General features: G+C 39.4%; 1 protein-coding gene and 1 long non-coding RNA gene across 5 annotated transcripts in view; one reads left to right on the plus strand and one right to left on the minus strand.

Moving 5' to 3' along the window:
- Positions 1–18435, minus strand: part of LOC101835248 (limbic system associated membrane protein) — a 2091329-nt gene that overhangs the window by 240111 nt on the left and 1832783 nt on the right. The window lies entirely within an intron of this gene.
- LOC110341764 lies at positions 24–14926 on the plus strand. Its single transcript, XR_002383755.2, has 3 exons — positions 24–118; positions 11824–11940; positions 14572–14926. It is a non-coding gene; the product is annotated as an uncharacterized LOC110341764 (long non-coding RNA).

An 18435-nucleotide genomic window follows, 5' to 3' on the forward strand; every position in this document is an offset into this window, starting at 1 on the left:
CTAAGTAAGCCATGGAAAGCAAACCAGTAAGCCACATACTTCATGGCTCTTGTCTGCAGCATCCTTCCCTGTTTGAGTTCCAGTCCTGACTTCCTTCAGTGATCAGCAATATGGAAGTGTAAGCAAAATAAACTCTTTCCTACCCAACTTACTTTTGTGGTCTTGATGTTTTGTCAAAGCAATAGTAACCCTAACTAAAACAAGTTGGTACCATGATAGTGGAATAATGCTGTGATAGACCTGCCAATGTTTGGGGGAGAATTGTGGAAGGCCTTTGGTATCTTGGACTAGAAAAGCCATTGAGTGTTGAGAGCTCAGTGTGAGGTTCTGTGGGAGTTTGGAAGATGAGAATGGTGAGAGTATTGCAGAAGATGGTGAAGCTTGTGAAATTTCAGAGGGAAGTTTCAAGACTATCGGGGCTATTTGTTATTTGGATTTAAGATACTGTCAACCTGGTTAGCAGAGTCTGAAGAACCAGCTGTGATTAAAAATTATAATAACTACTAAAGGGGAACCTTTGCTTTCCTGGGATACTTGATGCTGATTGGTGGGAGCTGACAATTTATAGGTGATTAAGAAGAGACCAGGATCATGGAGGTGAAAGCTTCTGGGAAGTGCTTCCTGAAAGTCAGCACACAGGTGTGTTTCAGAGGTGGCCAATGCTGTACCTTACACTGACAACCAAGCATAGGAGTGTAAGAGTCACCCAGGTGCTACCGATTTTGATGTAATGAAGGGTTCATGGAGAACAGCTGAGGCTTGGCACTGTGAGAGGCCAGGAGAGGGCATTGGTGGGGTTGAAACCTCAGTGGACAGTTAAATGCTCAGGACTGAAGGGGTCATGCAGAGAAATTGAGGCTTGGCACCATGAAGAGAGCCCATGAGAGGCTATTGATGAAAGTGTAACCTAGTTGCAGCAGAAGACACCAGTGTTTTGGAGATGCCAGTACCATGGGATATTCACCAAGAATAGCAACAGTGGAGTGGAGCCAGCTGGAGCCTAGAAGACAAACTGTGTGCGCTGCAGAGGGCAGAGCTGGAGAAGTGATTCAAGCTCCTCAGAGGAGCACAGAGATCATTATGAGTCCCAGATAATTGGACATTGAGCTATTTATATTGTTGGGGATTTGTTTTGCTTGCTTAAGATTATGACTGTACTATGTATTTATGTTTTTAATGTGAGATCTTGGTGATGAGTGAGAAAGGAAAGATTGTGGCTTAATATGATGTGTTTATGTGTCAAGTTGGCAAGGGGTCAGTTATGCAGGCTAGTCTTAGGTCAACTTCACACACAAACTAGAGGTGTCTGAAGAGAGGGAATAAACAATTTCCTCCACAACTTGCTTTTTGGTCATGGTGTTTTCTGGAAGCAGAAGTAGCCCTAGTCAAAACACCCACTATGTGTCAGATAAGAGACTAAGCTGTAGACTATATAAAGAACTGTACAGATTAAATACTGTTACTCCAAATCACTTGATCACAAATGGGCCATTGAACTTGAACAGACCAGATGGTTCTTAAAAGAAGAAATCCAAATGGACAATAAATTTCTGCAAAATTGTTTAGCATCCTTAGCCATTAGGGATATGCAAATTAAAACCACTTTGAAATTGTGTCCCTCTCAATTCACAATAACAATCATCAGGAATATATGTTTTGTTAATTTTTTCCAAAGGCACAAAAGGAAAACAAATCATTATAAGGTGATATGAATGACTTTTATATCAGGCTCATAGAATATGTCCCTTGATTGCACATCTCTATATGGTCTAGCATATGTCATAACAGAAACTGGAGATTTAGAGGCTAAACACACACACACACACACACACACACACACACACGGGGTGGGGGGGAGAAGGAGGGAGAGACATTCCCATATTATAATCTTTTACCAAATTTCAGTAGTATAAGCTTATGCTATTGAGAAGAAAACTTAAGAAATTTGCTAGCATCAGAGTCCTGTGATTTTTTTACTAATAACTGTTCATAAATATAAGAAGGACTTAGCATAAAAAGTGTGAGTCTGGTAAATTTTTGGATAAAGGATTAATTCTGACACTTGTGAAGCAAGCAGACCACCTCCTTAACTATGTATTTACAGTGTATAGTCTAGTGACTAGACACTGGGCTTTAAAACTGGTCTTGCATCCTGGATGCCTACTTTACTAGGCATTTAATCTTCATTTTGAGGTAGATAAGCATAGAAATAGATTTGTAACCTGGGACTCTATGTGGTTTGGGCTATACACACATTTCTCTCCTAACAATGTACCTAGGCACCTAGGACCCTTACCTGCAATGAGCTAAACTTATATTTCCCTTTTCTGGGTCCATGCAAAGTAAGATAACCTGCTCTTTCAGTGAACATTTAGGGGAAATGTTTTATTTACCATCTTATGCCTAAGCATATTTGTGTGTGCATATGATTAAAATCAGGTGAATCATGAAAATACATAGGAAAGCAAGCCTTATACAACTCAAGACTGTCAGAAAGACTGGAAAATTACACACACTATGGCTTTCAGCAACTAAGTCTTCCTTCTCTTGGACCCCAGTAAAGGAAGCCCTAAGCAATAATCACCATCTGGATGACTCTAGCTCAAGTGTCATGCTGCTCACAGTATATCCTTCACTTTCTCTTTAAATAAAACTTTTACTGCTTAGCCATTCAGGTGTGATTTTTCCATTTTTTAATCAGGACCCTAAGAACCCACTCTCCCAATCCAGACAAGCCCTCTGGGAACAAATTGATTTCATCTTCTTACACACAGAATGCAAAAATTAACTTCATTACATTTTAGAAGTATTAAACAAGATCCTCACATAAAATCATTAACATGATGCCTGGTATATAGGAAGCATCATCCAAATTGTGACTACCTTGTAACAATGTCCCTGGTTTAGGACTGTGAAAAAAAAGAAAGTATCTTAAATATCTTTCTTTTTTTCTGAAACAAATGGAGGAAATTAAACTCACAAATGAATGAATCAGTGAAGGTCAGAAGAATCATCTTTGTAAATAAACTTTTGAGAGGTAACAGGTGAACAGCTGACCAACTTTTATTAGCTTTAATTTCAGAAACCTCGGTAGAGTAGCCTGAAGCTTCTAAATTGTATTTATGTTGCACTGGGGGAGTATGTTGGATTTTTTTTCCTATTTGTAATTCATTTGCTCTCCTGTGGGTTGAGACTGGTTCTCTTTCTCTCAGATATATGCTGCAATTGCTTAAGCACTTCCACTTTTAATTGAAGGCTGCTCCCTGGATAAGCTTAAAGATAGGAAAGCAAGTCAGAAATACAAAGGGAGGGTACAGCGGAAAAGAACTGTTGCTTACATGTCTCTCATTTTCTCCCTATCATAAGACGAAAGCCCGAGTTCTTCCCTTATGGTAGGCAAGAGTTACAGTTGATTGGGAAACCACAATGAGGAATTTTTCCTTTGTATAATTAAAATACCATCCTTACAGCAGCATCAGAATATTTTGTACAACTTCTACTTAAGGTTTTCAAGGGAGAGGAAAGAAAGAGCTACACGTGATACAGCCCCAAGGTTTTTCTTCCGAGGAAGCATTGGAAAGAACCTATATTTAAGTGTAAAGAGGTGTCTTGAGAGAAGCACCAGGCATGGAGAGTCAGATGTCTGTAAGCAGAAGCATCATAAGCTATTGTGCAAATGTAACAGTGCTATGTGTTGAAATAATTAAATCTTTAGGAAAGGATTAAACTAGATGTTTTTATATAAGCAAATCTACATTTGTCATTTGGGATTCTTTTTATGGAGCCATGTGCCTTCCCCGTTTATATAATAAAAACGGTCACATGGTGATCTTTCATGAGCAAATGTTTTTTTTTCTTCTGTTTTTTTTTTTTTGCGTAGGAAAAAAATGTATAGGGGCTAAAACCAGGCTTCAAACATTTTCATCCTTTAAAGGAGGCTTTACAGAAGCTGTTAGTTCTTCTCAGTGAGTAGGCCTAAATGCATTAATTCTCACCTCCATCACATGGTCATAGCATAGAGAGTTGCCTCCTTTGGTGACTGGGCTCCAGTGGCTGTTTCATGGAGATGCCATGCACCATCTTGAAAAGCTGGTTCATGTCCAGTAACACTGGGGTTTGGAAGAAGAGCTATGGCCCCTTAGAATTTCACTACCCTTATGAATATTATTGTCTCAATTTATTTCAACACGAGTGGGAAAGAGTGGGAATAAAATGTGTGCACAGACTCCTCTATCTTCAAGTCCTGCTGGTTTGGGCATCACAAAAAGAGGCACAGGAAAACCTTTGAGAGTTTGGAGCATGCTGTGTGAGAGAGATAAAAGTAGAAACAGCAAATTGGCTGCAATGTGAATGGCAGGTGCATTTGTTCACTGGAGGCAAGTTGGCAATTTAGTTTTCAATGGCCAGCTTGTCTCTCTAAGGTTCACCTTTCAAAGTCTTCCCTTCAGCCCTCAACTTGCATTAGCAAAGTCCTGTCTCCTCTTGAGTCCTTATGCTCCAGGTAACAGCTGCTCTTTACCCTGATTCTTTTTGGATTTTTTAATCCCAGTATTTTATAAAGATTATTGGAGGTAGAATTATAAAGCAGCAAAGGAAAAGCTTGGTAAGCAGTAGAATGACATCCCCAAAGAGAAAGGTGTTGCTGTGTGGATGTATGGCTTTGTTCCACCCAGATAAAGAAGGTAGTTCTTAGGTAGAACAGTGTGACTCTGACCTCACACCAGCATTTCTATAGGAAGGACAGAATCCAGCCTTCCCCCGAAACAGACACACTATCCTGATAAAACTGAAAAGACACAGGTCAAAGGAGAAGAATTCAGAATGGAAAGGCTGATGAGACCAATCTGTCTTCGTTGAAAGGAGATGGAGGGATGTGATAGGTGTCCAACTTCCTGTCTCAGATAAGCAAGGTGAAATGACTGTTAACAAGACACAGCTCAGCTGGACATAAAAGAAGAAAAAGCCATTTCCTCTCTACATAAAATTCTTGTAACCCTGAGATGCATATAATCTTCATGTTGCACATGCCAACCCTTTTTAAAATTTTGGTAACCTAACACGCTTATCCTATTGGTGTTTTTTTCTTCTTCTGTACTTAGCAATTATACATAAAATAATGACATCCATCAAGTACAATAATAATGGTGCCTATCCAAACATCCTTGTTGTGTACAAAGTCGATCATAATAGACTCTGTGTTCACTTCATTTTGAACTCTAAAATGTCTAGGACGAAACAGAACTTGTCTTGAAGGCCTATTCTAACCAATAGGATAGCAAATTCCTTGGGAGATGATCAAAGGAAAGGAGTATAACACATAAGTGATTTCTGAATTGCATAGTTTCTGGCTAATGAATGTCAATTTATCAAATATATTCAAGGTTCAGTTAAAGATTGATGAAACATATCTGATTTCAGCAAAGTCTCCCTTCCCAGAGGAAATCAAAGGTTCCTGGGCTTAGGAAGATGAATGTGATCAATAGTTACATTCAGTCATTTAAAAAGTAAACAAATGAATTCTGAATGTCCTCCAAGATGGGCCGCCTTGTGCCTCATTACTTGACGGAGTGGGACAAAAATTAGGTATTTCAGTTTTGAACTGACAATTGACAATCCAAGAGAGAAAACATATAACACATAAAGCACTAAGCAATAGAAATGGTGGTAGAACCCAATGCTTGATAACATCTTAGTATTCTATAATCACAGTTTCCCTGTTATCATCTTATTTTAATTCAACTAAAGGAAGCAAACACACACACACACACACACACACACGACACACACACACACACACACACACAAAGGTGTCACCGAAGTTTATAAATACCTATCTAAGCTTTTAAAAGAAATACTTCCATTTACACAACAACTTGTTTTGAAACTTTTTGAGCATGCAGTTGTTTTCTCTGTGGCTATTGCTTTTAGATATCCATGATGGATTAATATGTCTTTCATTTCCTTACATAATTTCTTTTAACATAGAGCCAAACATACTGCTTCAGTATACAATGCATATCCACATTATGCAAGGCATTTATGTTGAAGTTAATTACATATTTTGTATAGGTAATGCTAAGTGGTAAAGAAGATCTTTACTGAAAAGCCCACCTGCTATTCTGAAGTATGCATGAAACACCACATTGTTCTTTGGTCCCATTGTGATAGGATGTGATGTGTACAAGAATATCTAAAGCTTGCTGTAAAGTTGCTGTTTTTCATTGAATTATTCTTTATGATGCTAGGAGATATATCTCATTAGTACATACAGTTTATAGATGAGAAAGTAGCCTGCACTAGAACCATAAATTTCCTACATTTCTTCTGACATAATTCCCTTTACATTTAACATCTACTCTATTTTTGTTTTTATTATTTAAATTTATTTAAAATAGATAATTTTCTATGTGTTACTGTATTTGCATCATTTCCACCACTATTTCCCCGCTTCCAACTTCCCACTCTTAAATTATGATATCTTCTTTAGTTATCATTGTTGTACACACAGACACACACACACACACACACCCTGCTGGATAAATGATTAATATACAGTATATATAAAGAACTAAGAAAACAAATCACCCAATTAAAAATGGGCTATAGATCTTAACAGAGAGTACTCAAAAAAAAAAAAAAGAAATAAAAGTGGCGAATATATATCTTAGGCAGTTTCCTTATCAATTAGGGAAATGTACATTTAAAGTACTCTGTGAGTTCATCTTATTCCAGTCAGAATGGTCAAGACCAAGAAAACAACTGACAACAGAAGCTGGTACCCTTTTCTTTAGCAACATTTGCCAGTGAATTAAGATGTCAGAATGAACTAACCCAGTGCAAGTGAGATAACTCAAGAGATGAAGGCTTGATGATCCATGATTATCCACTGATCCCACATAGAAAGAGTGAACACATTTTGGCAAATTTATGCTCTGAACTCTGACATGTGCCTTGGTACCACTAATGGTGCACAAAGCATATATACATATTAAATGCATGTTTTAAAAAGGAGTTCAGAATATCTGGTAGCATGTTATTTTTCATTTGTTGCTTCTGAATGTGTCTCTTAAACAGACATGCTTTGTTACAAAAGATTACAAGCTGAACAAGAAGGATACACTTTCCTTTTAGTTTATAAATTGTATTTATTCTTGTAGCATGTATGAATGTTGCCTGTGTTGTAGCATGTATGATGAACATAGATGCAGGCCAGGGTACAGGTATGGAGATTAGAGCAACTTCTGGATTCTCCTGTTCCATCGTGGGTTGAACTTTTATCCATTAAGTCATCTCACTAGCCTGAGGAAGACACTCCATCAGTGAAAATTATATAAATGCTATGTTCCCCTGCTAGAAATTCTAAATGATCTGGATTCAATTATACATTTCTATCATTCTATCCATAATCTTATCAGAGAATTTATACTGTTTCACATTGTGGTAGGCCTTCTTCATCTTGTCAATGTTGATATTTGTCATTATATAATTATTGGTTAAGAGAATTTTCCTGTCATTTGACTTCTATATATAGTGAATGTTATTAGTGTCCCCATGGTAGGGACCAGGGGGAAATAGCCTTGTTGAGGAATCACTGTTCTAAAGTTCAGTGTTGATCAATGAAAGAAGGACACTGTGATCTACCAGGCTCCAGGGAGATTGAAATGGCTTGACCTGTCCTTTGCAAGAACAGCTGCAGCTCCCACATGGAGCTTTTGACTGTAAAGTCTAATTACTCATGTGTTTTTGGTCCAAGAATAAAATGAACTTTTGAGACAAGTTTTTAAGGGCTCCAATAGAATCTTAAAACTCTTTACTTGAAAGGTTGTTTACTTAACTAAAAGATGATAAAGAGTAGTTATTCTTTGTTAACTTTACTTTAAAAAAAACCTATCTCTGGCCACTTCATTATTTTTGAAAGACAAAAACAATCAATTACGGCCAGGCGTTGGTGGCTCATGCCTTTAATCCCAGCACTTGGGAGGCAGAGGCAGGCGGATCTCTGTGAGTTCAAGGCCAGCCTCGTCTACAAGAGCTAGTTCCAGGACAGCCTCCAAAGCCACAGAGAAACCCTGTCTTGAAAAACCAAAAAAACAAAAACAAAAACAAAAAACAAAAAACAATCAATTACTTTTACAACTTTTCTAAGATACTGAACTGTGTCCTTCTAGATTGAAACACTGTATCCTTCAGGAAGTTTCTTAAGCAGGAAAGTAAACAAATCAAAATAGTTTCAGGAAGTCCATGAAACTGACTGGATTCACTAGGTCTGCCTTGCGAGAGTAAACAATAAAGGTTGAGAGTACCCCTCAGAAGATATCTGCACTGCTCAGAGGAGAAACGTTGCAAGGAAGACTGAGACCAGACCACCTTCCTGGAAGAAGCACAAACAAGCTGAGTTGCCTGGCAGAGGTTTGAACCAATTGTGTTATCCAAAACAGACACTCTTTAACATATTGAGCTGCCTGCAGACCATGCTGTGCTGAGCTTTGTTGATGCATCTATCCTTGCATCATTTCTTCTGTAAGTAACCCCTCACCCATATTTGTATGATACCCCAGTATAACTTCCCCAAATTGGACTTTAGTGGTATCATACTTTTGTGTATCATGGGTTCCCTGTCTGGGGTGAGCAGACTTGTGTGTTGCATCTACCCAGGAAAAAGTTATCATGCAACAGTTACAAAAGTTTCTAAGGCAGGGTTTCTGTTTACATTTTATATTGTGGAATGTGGCATAGGAGGGAGGACTCTGGTAGGAGCAACCAGAACCATTATTTAAGTCAGCAATGGCAATAGACAGAAAAATTGTTTCTGAGTCACTTCTCCTTGGAGAAGAAGCAAAAGCACTATCCATGTGACTCAGAGTTGATGCTGCCTTACCACAAAGGTGACAGAATGGCATGTCCTAGGCATAGGAGCAACACCACAGTGTGAAGTGCTATCCAACAGAACTTACCAGGAATACCACTATGACAGCTTGCTGCTACATAAAGCAGACCCAGCGCCTGGCCTGTTATGTTCAAAGGACACCTTGGGAGTGGGAGGAAGATGGAAAACACTCATTCTTCATGTACTTATGCATGCAAAAATTCCTCAGCCCTTCCTCCCTGAGCACTCTTTACCAGCATAAGGGAGAGGAAACATTATTCTCCTTTTAATGAAGGTATTAGCAAGAGAGAATGTACAGGTAGATGGACAGACAGAATGCACTCAGGGAGAGTGTTCTGAGTTGATTACCTGCCAGGGTGTTGCATGTGGAGAGAAGTGATGCTTTCCTTTCTGGATGGAGAGCAATGGGAATAATAGTATGTAAATTGATATGGGGAGAGTTTTGAAAGCTCAGCATTCCTTCTTGCCCAGAGATTTCACCTTGCCTTATTAACTATTCTAACAGCCCTGCCTTATTTTTTGTTTGTGTAAGTCTTGTTTCCTCCCATTTAGCACATAGAAAAAAGCATTAGTAACACTCTTGATTTTAAATGAACCCTATTAATATTCGTCTCTACAAGGGACTCTGGGATAATTTTGATAAATGTGGCCATGAAGCTGATCTGACAGAGCTGAGTGTGATGTTTGTGTATTCATAGGGAACTGCTTCATACCTAAAAGGGGGACAAGCTGAAGTGGGGAGCCTGACAGTTCTCTCTTTCTGATCTAGCTAGCAACCTAAAATATACATGTGATTGTACTGAAGCAAAAACAACAACAACAAAAAGCTAATGCAAACTAAACAAGCCAGCAATCCTTAGGAAGCTAAAACAAATTCTACTAGTTTGAGACTGGAAGCTCATGTGACAGTCATCAGCTGTCATAGTCCCTGTTGGCTAGAACTAGAAGGCTGCCTAGGAGGGTAACAATAACAAACCTGTGGATGCAGGAGTGAGCTGAGTAGCTTCCTGGAGACACTTTCATTTTTTTCTGTATCTCCTATCTCCCCCTAGTCATGGAACTTATCCCTGAAATACTACATGCCTTATAGTGATGATTAAATTTCCCAAATGAAAAGAAAGGGGAAAAGGCTGCCATTTCTAAAAAGACTTTATAGTAAATGTCTGAAGCTCTTGAAAATAGGATCATTCCATATACATGGGTTGCCCGAGGTAGGCCTCATGAAGGGTGTTAGCTTTAAATGGAATATATAAATAAGCAGCGAGGTATTGAAGGGTTATGAGAAGCATAAAGACAGTTATTCTCAGAGTTCAAAAGCATCTTCTACCCTAAGCAAGATAAAACATGAATATGGGCATATGGGCACACAAAATGAACGAGAAACAGATTAACTTTTACATCTGTCTTAAATATTGCACTTTATTCTCTTGGTATGCTTTTATTAATTTCTATTTTGAGTGTTGGAATTGTTTGTGGAGCAAGCATTCATTTCCTCAACAGATAGCTGCAGAGATGCCATAGTGAGTGTGTTTGAAGATCACGAAACATTAGCACAAGAGGAGGGAATGAGGACTAGGGTAATATTTGGCAGCATGGTGGTCAAATTTGAGAATAAGTGGGAAACATGGGGAAAATGACAGAAAAGGAGTGGCACCAAACCACAGACAGCTCAGGAAAATTTTATTGCGTGGGGGTAAGAAAACCCAGAACAAAAGGGTAGATTTCTTCATAAACTGAGCATTATTCCAGTATTTCTGAGAAACTGAATGGAAAGTTTGGTGTTACACAGCTATCATTTACTGAGCATGTACTGTGAAAATGAGCTTATTTAAGACTGTTTCATTTAGTTACCACTATGATGTTTGTATATTATTTATACCTGCTTTGCACAAAAACTTAAGAGATTAAAAGGGAGATTATACTTTGGGGTAAATAGCAACTGCAGGTTCTAGTTGAGGGTTCATCAAGAGTGGCACAGCCTGAAGTTTGCAATGCCAGGTCTGAGACTTCTATATTGCATGAACTATAGAATGCTGTAGTCACTCTCCAGCTATGTGACTGTCTTTCTTTTGCTAAAATGTCATATGAAGCACATCAGTTAGCACAAATCCCCTTAGAATTTTAAGCGCATACCAAGTGATTTCTTTTAACTGACATGACTTATATTGTCAGTTGCATTGCCTTTGTGACGAGGCAGCCCTCTTTCTAAATGGGTTGCTGGGAATACATCTGGTAGAGGTATCTGCATCTGGTGGCCCAATAATGGCACATTAAGTTTCAGGGTAGACTTCCTGGAAGTTGAAAAGCTCAAATTGGACTCTACAACTACACCTTTGGCAAAAAGGAACAGAAAGAAGCATAGCCCAAATAACCCATTGAATAATTGTTCTTGTACCTAACTCCCTTCTAATTGGTTTGGACACCACAGCTAAATTTTGCTCAGGCATCTGTTAGCACACATTAGTGGGTTAGTGAGTGTTGTTAAGAGGGGAGTCATAGATTAGATGAGAGACAGAGGTCAAGGACCATGGCTGAGGCTGGAAGTGGTGGAGATGTGAAAACAGAGGCAGCCTGTGCAAAGCAACATCAAATTCTTCTGCAGGACCAACCCTGGAAGGAAATTGTAATGACTAGGGTGCTGTAGCAGTTGTCTATGGCTGTCTTATCCTTTCATGAATTTTTCCAAATATAAGTACTTCTGAAGTTTTCAGGGGGAATATGGAATAAAGACAAACATTAGCAAGGCCCCACTTTCTCCTCTTCCATGTTGCATTCCCTACTCTATTATAGGCAACATGGAGCTGTGATTCTCAGGGTTTGCTCACATAACAGTCAAGCACTTGATCAAATGGCTGGTTAGGCGGGAGTTGTTCAGATCATCTCCCATGCAAAAGGCTGAGACATAACTTCAGTTTTATCTATTCCTTCTTATGCAGCTCTGCTCAGATATTTAGCTAATGTTGGAATGCAGTGCCTATCCCTTGGGACGTGTTTTTCAGCTGAGCAAGTCAGAAAAATCATCTGATGCCCTCAAGGAAATCTACCATGAGCAGGTCTGTACTGATGACTGTTCTCCCAATGAATACATTGAGAAGATTATGATCCTTCCTCAGAAACTACACAATGCTATGCATTGCAAATGACTTGGAGAAAGGAAAGGTTGTATGTTTGTCCAAGATGGAAAATCCTGTACCAAGGCAAATATTTCTATAGGAGAAGAAGATCATGGCTCCTAGCTTCCATTATAAAATGTGCTTCTAATCCTGTCACTCATAATCTAAAAGGCTTAGCTCCCCTAGTCTGCATGGTGAAGTCCAACATCCTTGTCAGGACATCCAAAGCTCACCATTCTGTCCTCAACTGATTATGCTGGCCTGATTTCCTTGGTTCATTTCTGTTTGAAACTGGTTACATGCGCTGTATCTTGAACACCCAAGCATTGTGGTGCCCTTGAATATTTCCCTGTTGTTCATTTTGCCTTGCCATGGAGACCTGCTTTATCCTATAGAGCTTACCCCATGTCTCCTCCTCATTGAAACCCATCATATTCCAGGCAATGAGTGTGTGTTTATGGAGGGGGGCAGGATTGTTCACATTGCATGGCTGCTACTATTTTAACTTTTTATTTGCACTTCTGTTACCCATTTTCCTTCCATCATCATGTATGCATGGTGAGTTTTTACAGAGGTGTGTATTTAGGTATCTCTGTGTTTCTAAAGTCTGACATAGCACTTGGCATTAGGAAAACTCTTAATAGTATCTAAATAAGGGCGAATGTATGAAAGTTCTTGCCAAATGTAAGTGTCCTGCTAGCCGATGTTGAGCTGGCTCACAGTTAGAGAACAGAACAGAACAGAACAGAACAGAACAGACTATGCTCCTTTCAGCCCTCTGGTCCATCTGACAAATGTATACATCCTAATATCTCTGTCACTTGTGCTCCTTCTTTATACAACTTGGTGAAGAGTCATCAAGCACAGTATCCTAGAATGTTACAAATCTACTCAGGAATGGGCATTTTGTACAGTTCAGTTACTGCGGGTGAGGCTATGGTGAATCATACTTGCAACCTTGAAACTGTTAAATTAGAGTAACGTCATCATGCATAATGCCTAAAGTGCCACCTCTCTCTGAACAGTGTGACTTAGTTGTAGCTTATGAATTAGAAATAACAGAAGAAATAGGATACAAACAAAGCCACGTGGCTTACATTGTGAGAAAAACAAACAAATATGAATCTACTTAAAGCTATTTTTGCATGTTCACTGTCTTAATGAAAAGGCAGAGAAAAGTATCAAATCAAAGCATTCATTTAGCACCTAGTATGTGTTAAAATATGTCATGTCTTTCATATTACTATTTTTTAACAAGGCATTGTCAAACTTCCCACTTTAAGGTGGTAACTGAGGTTTAGCAAGACTTAACAAATCATCTGGTCATAGACTGAGCAGTGTGACACCATAATGAAATCTCAAGGCCACTCCCCATTATGTTACACAATAACTTTATGCTGTCTTTTCCACTGTGAGGTGAAGCAACATATGAAGTATAAAAGAAACACATGAAATATAAAAGATACAGAAATTAAAAAATAAACTGGGCCAAGGTACTTCCTGGGAGAAATGTATGACCACTAGTGCAGGAGTATATTCAGTGGGGTCTCTGTGGGGCCTACTTTACTAAGGATTAGTACTCTAGAAATCAGTCTAGTATAGAATCCATCCCTGTGCAATCACAGACAATCATGAAGAGCAAGTAGGTCCTTTGTCTGAGTCAGAACACCCAAAATGCCCTCATGGAGTTTGGAGCCAGGAGTGTCCATCTGTCCTAGCATTAATGGCTACTGCTAAGCTAATGACTAATGACCCTACTTATGCATGACAGAATGGGAATGTGTCAGTGTTAGGAGTCTGGGAACAGCTGCTGGCGACCTACGTGGCTGTAAGTAGAATTTATGGACAGTAAAAGTTGATTCAGGGCCACCCTATGGCAAAGCTGAGAAACAGGCAGTCCATCTTCAGTGGCCTCTATATTCTCAAGTATTCCTTTCCTCCTAGTGACCGTCAGGTGTGAAGAAAGTATACAGATCCTTCCAGTAGTTTAGAGAAAATTGTTGGGTATTGTCTACCCCATCTTCCACATCTTCAACCAACAATACACGTTTGCCATTTAAACTCTGTTTTAAAGCCCAGGGATGCTGCTGGGTTGTTGTAGCACAGCTTACAGTTGAGTGGCTAGATGACAGGGTGTTGCCACTGACAACCACTCACCAAGTTGCTGTCTTGACTTGCCTTTTGTTAAATAGATAAGAGAGGTCTTTAACTGTTTCATACATGACTTAGTTTATATCTTTTGGGATAATTTAACCATATCTTTATGAAGAGGAAAGTTCTAGGTGCATAAAAATCCACTTGTGCAATCCATTGCCAGCATTCCAAAACATGGATGAATTCCAGTTTGTTTCACCTAACAGTTCCATGGCACATACATTTCTCACTTATTGCTGAAGGAAACACATTAATGTTGTTAGAATATCTATCTATCTATCTATCTATCTAAAAGCTAAGGGTCTTGTTCATTTATTTAATAGGATAAAAGGCTATGCCTCTTTAAGGGAGGTAAAAAGTTATATGAAGCCCAGGGGTTGTTTATTTATTATTTTGCTGAATGTCTTCTATTTGCAGATGGCACCACCTATCTTCAGATCCTCCTGTTTTGCTTTGGTTACCCATATAAACTTCATGTGCCAGCTTTACCTCTTGGCTTTCAGTTGAGGTCAATTAGAGAAGAACATTGCTGAAAGACCTGACATGGGCAGAATATAAACTCTAGGCTTATTTTCTCTGGTTTCCACTCCAAGATATCTCTGTGTACTTGGTGTGGTTTTCTGCCACAAATCACAGATACTACCAGAGAATGCCTATACGCAGCTCCCCTCTTCTCTGGTCTCTGTTAATTGATCCCTCCCCTTACCCACTTGCTCCCTCCCCTTACCCACCTCAGACCTATTAATGGCTTCTTCATGGTATTAGCCCCAGGACACCCCACTGTCCCCTGTGATTTCTTTACCCACTGCTCCCTGTCCAAATGTTTTTTTTAAACTCTATTAAATTCCTTTGAAATTATCCAATTTAAGTTTGCCATCTGTCTCCTGCAGGGACTCTGGCTGATAAATCCCTATAGCTCAGCTTTACCTTTATTCTGAAGCCTAAATATGATTCATGAGGAAGTTGGGGGGAGCAACACTGAGTCAGAGGGTAGAATATGAGTGGTTTTGCCTAGAAAAAAAATCGCCATGAGTTTCCTATGCCAAAAACTGGCTGTTACGATATGGCTCGCATTTCCCTACTAAAACATACTTTCCAGCCAAGGTTTTAATAGCAAAATAAAAGGTTTGGAGTCAGCATTCCTCTCCCCAGGCCAAGGGCATATTTCCCAGTTACTTCTAAATGACTTATTTTAAAAGATCCAAAATATGAGTTGCTGTGAAATGCATTCTTTCCAACAATCATAAAATTCATTTGTATCAGCAATGTGATCAATGATACTTTGTGAAAGATAAATTTTGTTTCACAATTACATAGGACTTGCTAATATCCACCATACTGCTATGGTTCCCAAGAACAATTCTAGGAACCATGAAAGTGTTAAAAAATAGAATAAAACCCAGGAAAAAAAGTATGGAAATGCTGTTATTATGAAGGTGTCTTGGTGCCTCCCTCCAGCAGAAATTGGTGGCAGTAGCAATACTGGTCACATTAAGCCCTAATTTACTCTCTAGAGTTATTGAAATCTGCAATTAGCAAAGAAAACCTTTTCTAAATGAATAAAGAAAAAAATGAAGTGCTTGGATACCTGGCACAGCCAAGAGTTCTGAATCACCGAAGCCATCCCAGGAACAGCAAGGTGAGTGACAGTGACCTACCCTGTCAGGTGTTAGCCTCCTATACATTTGGAACCCAAAACAGAGTTTTAAAATAGCTTTCCAGAAGGTTCCATGTGACTTGTCACTGGCCTCAGACAGCACAAAAGGACTGATTAGTGAGGCCATAAAGAGGAACTTCTCCTGAGGTGACTTCCAAAAGCTGTTTCTTCCAGCATAAATCTCCCTTTGAAAATGTACAACTAGCTGGGGAAAGCAGCAGCATTCTCCCCTGCAAATAGCTGAATTTTGCTCAGAAGTCCTTTTCGATATGTTTTGTATTTGTTTGTCTTTTTAGTAGACCATCTTCAAGCTTCTCAGGGTGATGTCAGGATGTAAGAACTCAAGGATGCTGTCCTCATAGTTATCACACACTTCTTTCCCACAGGCTTCAGGTGGAAAGATGCCTACCAGTTCTGTACAGAAAGCAGAACATTTTGAGCAATGGCTTCTTCACCAGATCCCACTGCCCAAGCAGTCTCAGCAATATTACTTCTAGTTTGGGTGGCCACACAAAGAGTGCTAAAGCTTTATTTGTGTTAGGAGGGCCGGTAGGGGTTATCGGGAGTCTCTGATTTCTGACTATCCAGAGGCCTTAGACTAGAGAGTCAGGTCTTTCCATGGAAGGTGGGTAATACAGGCAGAAAAACCTGTGAAATCACTATCCCATTTCTTTGCATCTGTTGCATTTTTTTAAATGCTGAATGAAGTAAAGCGATGTGCCATGGTGAGAAAATGAAGAACGTAGAACACAGGAGAAGAAAGAAGTGCCCACAGCCTGGACCTTAAGGCTTATTGCCCCTGAGCCAGTCACTGATGGAGTTCTTTTGCTCAGTCCGTCTGTGTTGTACGTAGCAAATGGATCACACTGACAGCGGGTGATCATACGCAGAATTCTCCACACTTAAGGTCAAAGATGAAGGAAGCAGAGGAAGAAGGAGAAGATATGAGAAGAAGAGAAGGAGGAGCTACAGAAAGAAACAGCCAAGTGGGTAGGAAGGAAGAAAAATGCCACAGTGAAGAAAAAAACGTAAAGGAAAATAATCAGGAAAACATTGCTTATTTTCATTTTATTTTATTTTAATCTACTCAGCTTTTAAAAATATTTATCTAAAATCTCATAGAGTTGGCATATTCTATATAGATATGCCATGAATATTTCTTCCTTCCACGATGTTATATAATGATCTCCTGGCTGGCCCCTGTTCCATTGAGGCCAAGAAGTTTAAAGTTACAAAAAATGATGGAACAAAAAATACAAGGTGTTCTTGTGTTTGGCCTCAATTAAGAAGACATTGCTTATTTACTAGCTGTGAGGTCCCAAGCTCTTTGGCTCAATTACCCGGGAAAGGTGTTAGGGAAAGGGCCTATGCTTAAGCATTCCATTCCAGGAGCGAATAAGAATGAGTTAGTGCGATGTTGTTCAAGGTGCTCATGTGCTCCTAAACTGATTTCACATCCCATTGCTTTGCTGGATGAAATTGGATTGTGCATGCTCTCTGGTCACTCTAACCTGGTGGACAGAATCAGCCCTTTCTGAAGCACAACTCAGTTTTATTGACAGAAAGTAGGAAACACAGAAGTGAAAGGCCCAGAAGAGAAATTGGGGTAAAAGCATCTCTATTTACAAGTCAGCCCAGCTGCAAGCCAGTGAACCAGAAAGGAAAGTGTCTACTCTTAAGTGCATGGCCCTGCCAGTCATTTGTCTTATTGTCACCAAAAGTAGAAATTCTCAATTTACACCTGAAATATTGATCTCTGATGTATCGAGGACTGTATGTTCCAGTACTAGATCTAAAGCCCTGGCTTTCCAGGTTAGTTTCAATTCGATCCGATCATGATTAGAGGGTCCAGGCTCATGGCAATGTGAGGACAATGTGTGATTACTCATGATTTGACTCAGTAATGCACAGAGGAGAAGACATATGGAACCCAATGAAATGAACAATACTGTGGAAAATAGACAACAAAGGTTCAAGGGATAGGAAATCATCTGCAGGTGGATGTGAGTAAAATCTGCCCAAGGATAGAGCATGGCATTAAATCTCAGAGGTGAGTGAAGTGGACACAGATGCTCTACAGAAAGGCTGAAGAGGGAATTCCAGGTTGAAGGAAAGCTTGTGCAATGGTTCAAAGCTGGCAAAGTCATGATTCCTCAATGCTAATAGACCTGAGAGAAAATAGATGACTATGAACAAAGATGAAGAATATAAGAAAATACAGTGAGAGACACAGTTATAAAGCAAGGGTACAGGGGTCATGGAGTGCCATTTGAGTTAGTTTTTACTGTCAATACAATCAATAAACATGGTTTGGCAGCTTTGGGCAGCAGCACTTTTATACAATGTATGGCCTCAGAGATTTAAGTTCAAAATGGGTTGCACTGAGTTAAAATCAATGTGTTGGCATGTCTGTGTCCCTTCCTAAGACTCGAGTAACACTCTTTCATCTCTGTGGTTTCTAGTTTCTGGTTATGTGTCACTTTCCACACCAGCATCAAAACTCTCTCATCCCCCAATACTCCTGTTTGTCCCAGTTTTCCATTATGGATGCTTCTCGATGACCCTCAGGGCTATGATAACAGCATCATGGATAATCCAGGGCAGTCTCTCACTGCTAGTGTCAT

This window comes from Mesocricetus auratus, unplaced genomic scaffold (assembly GCF_017639785.1).
Source record: "Mesocricetus auratus isolate SY011 unplaced genomic scaffold, BCM_Maur_2.0 Super-Scaffold_100008, whole genome shotgun sequence".
Taxonomy (NCBI): Eukaryota; Metazoa; Chordata; class Mammalia; order Rodentia; family Cricetidae; genus Mesocricetus; species Mesocricetus auratus.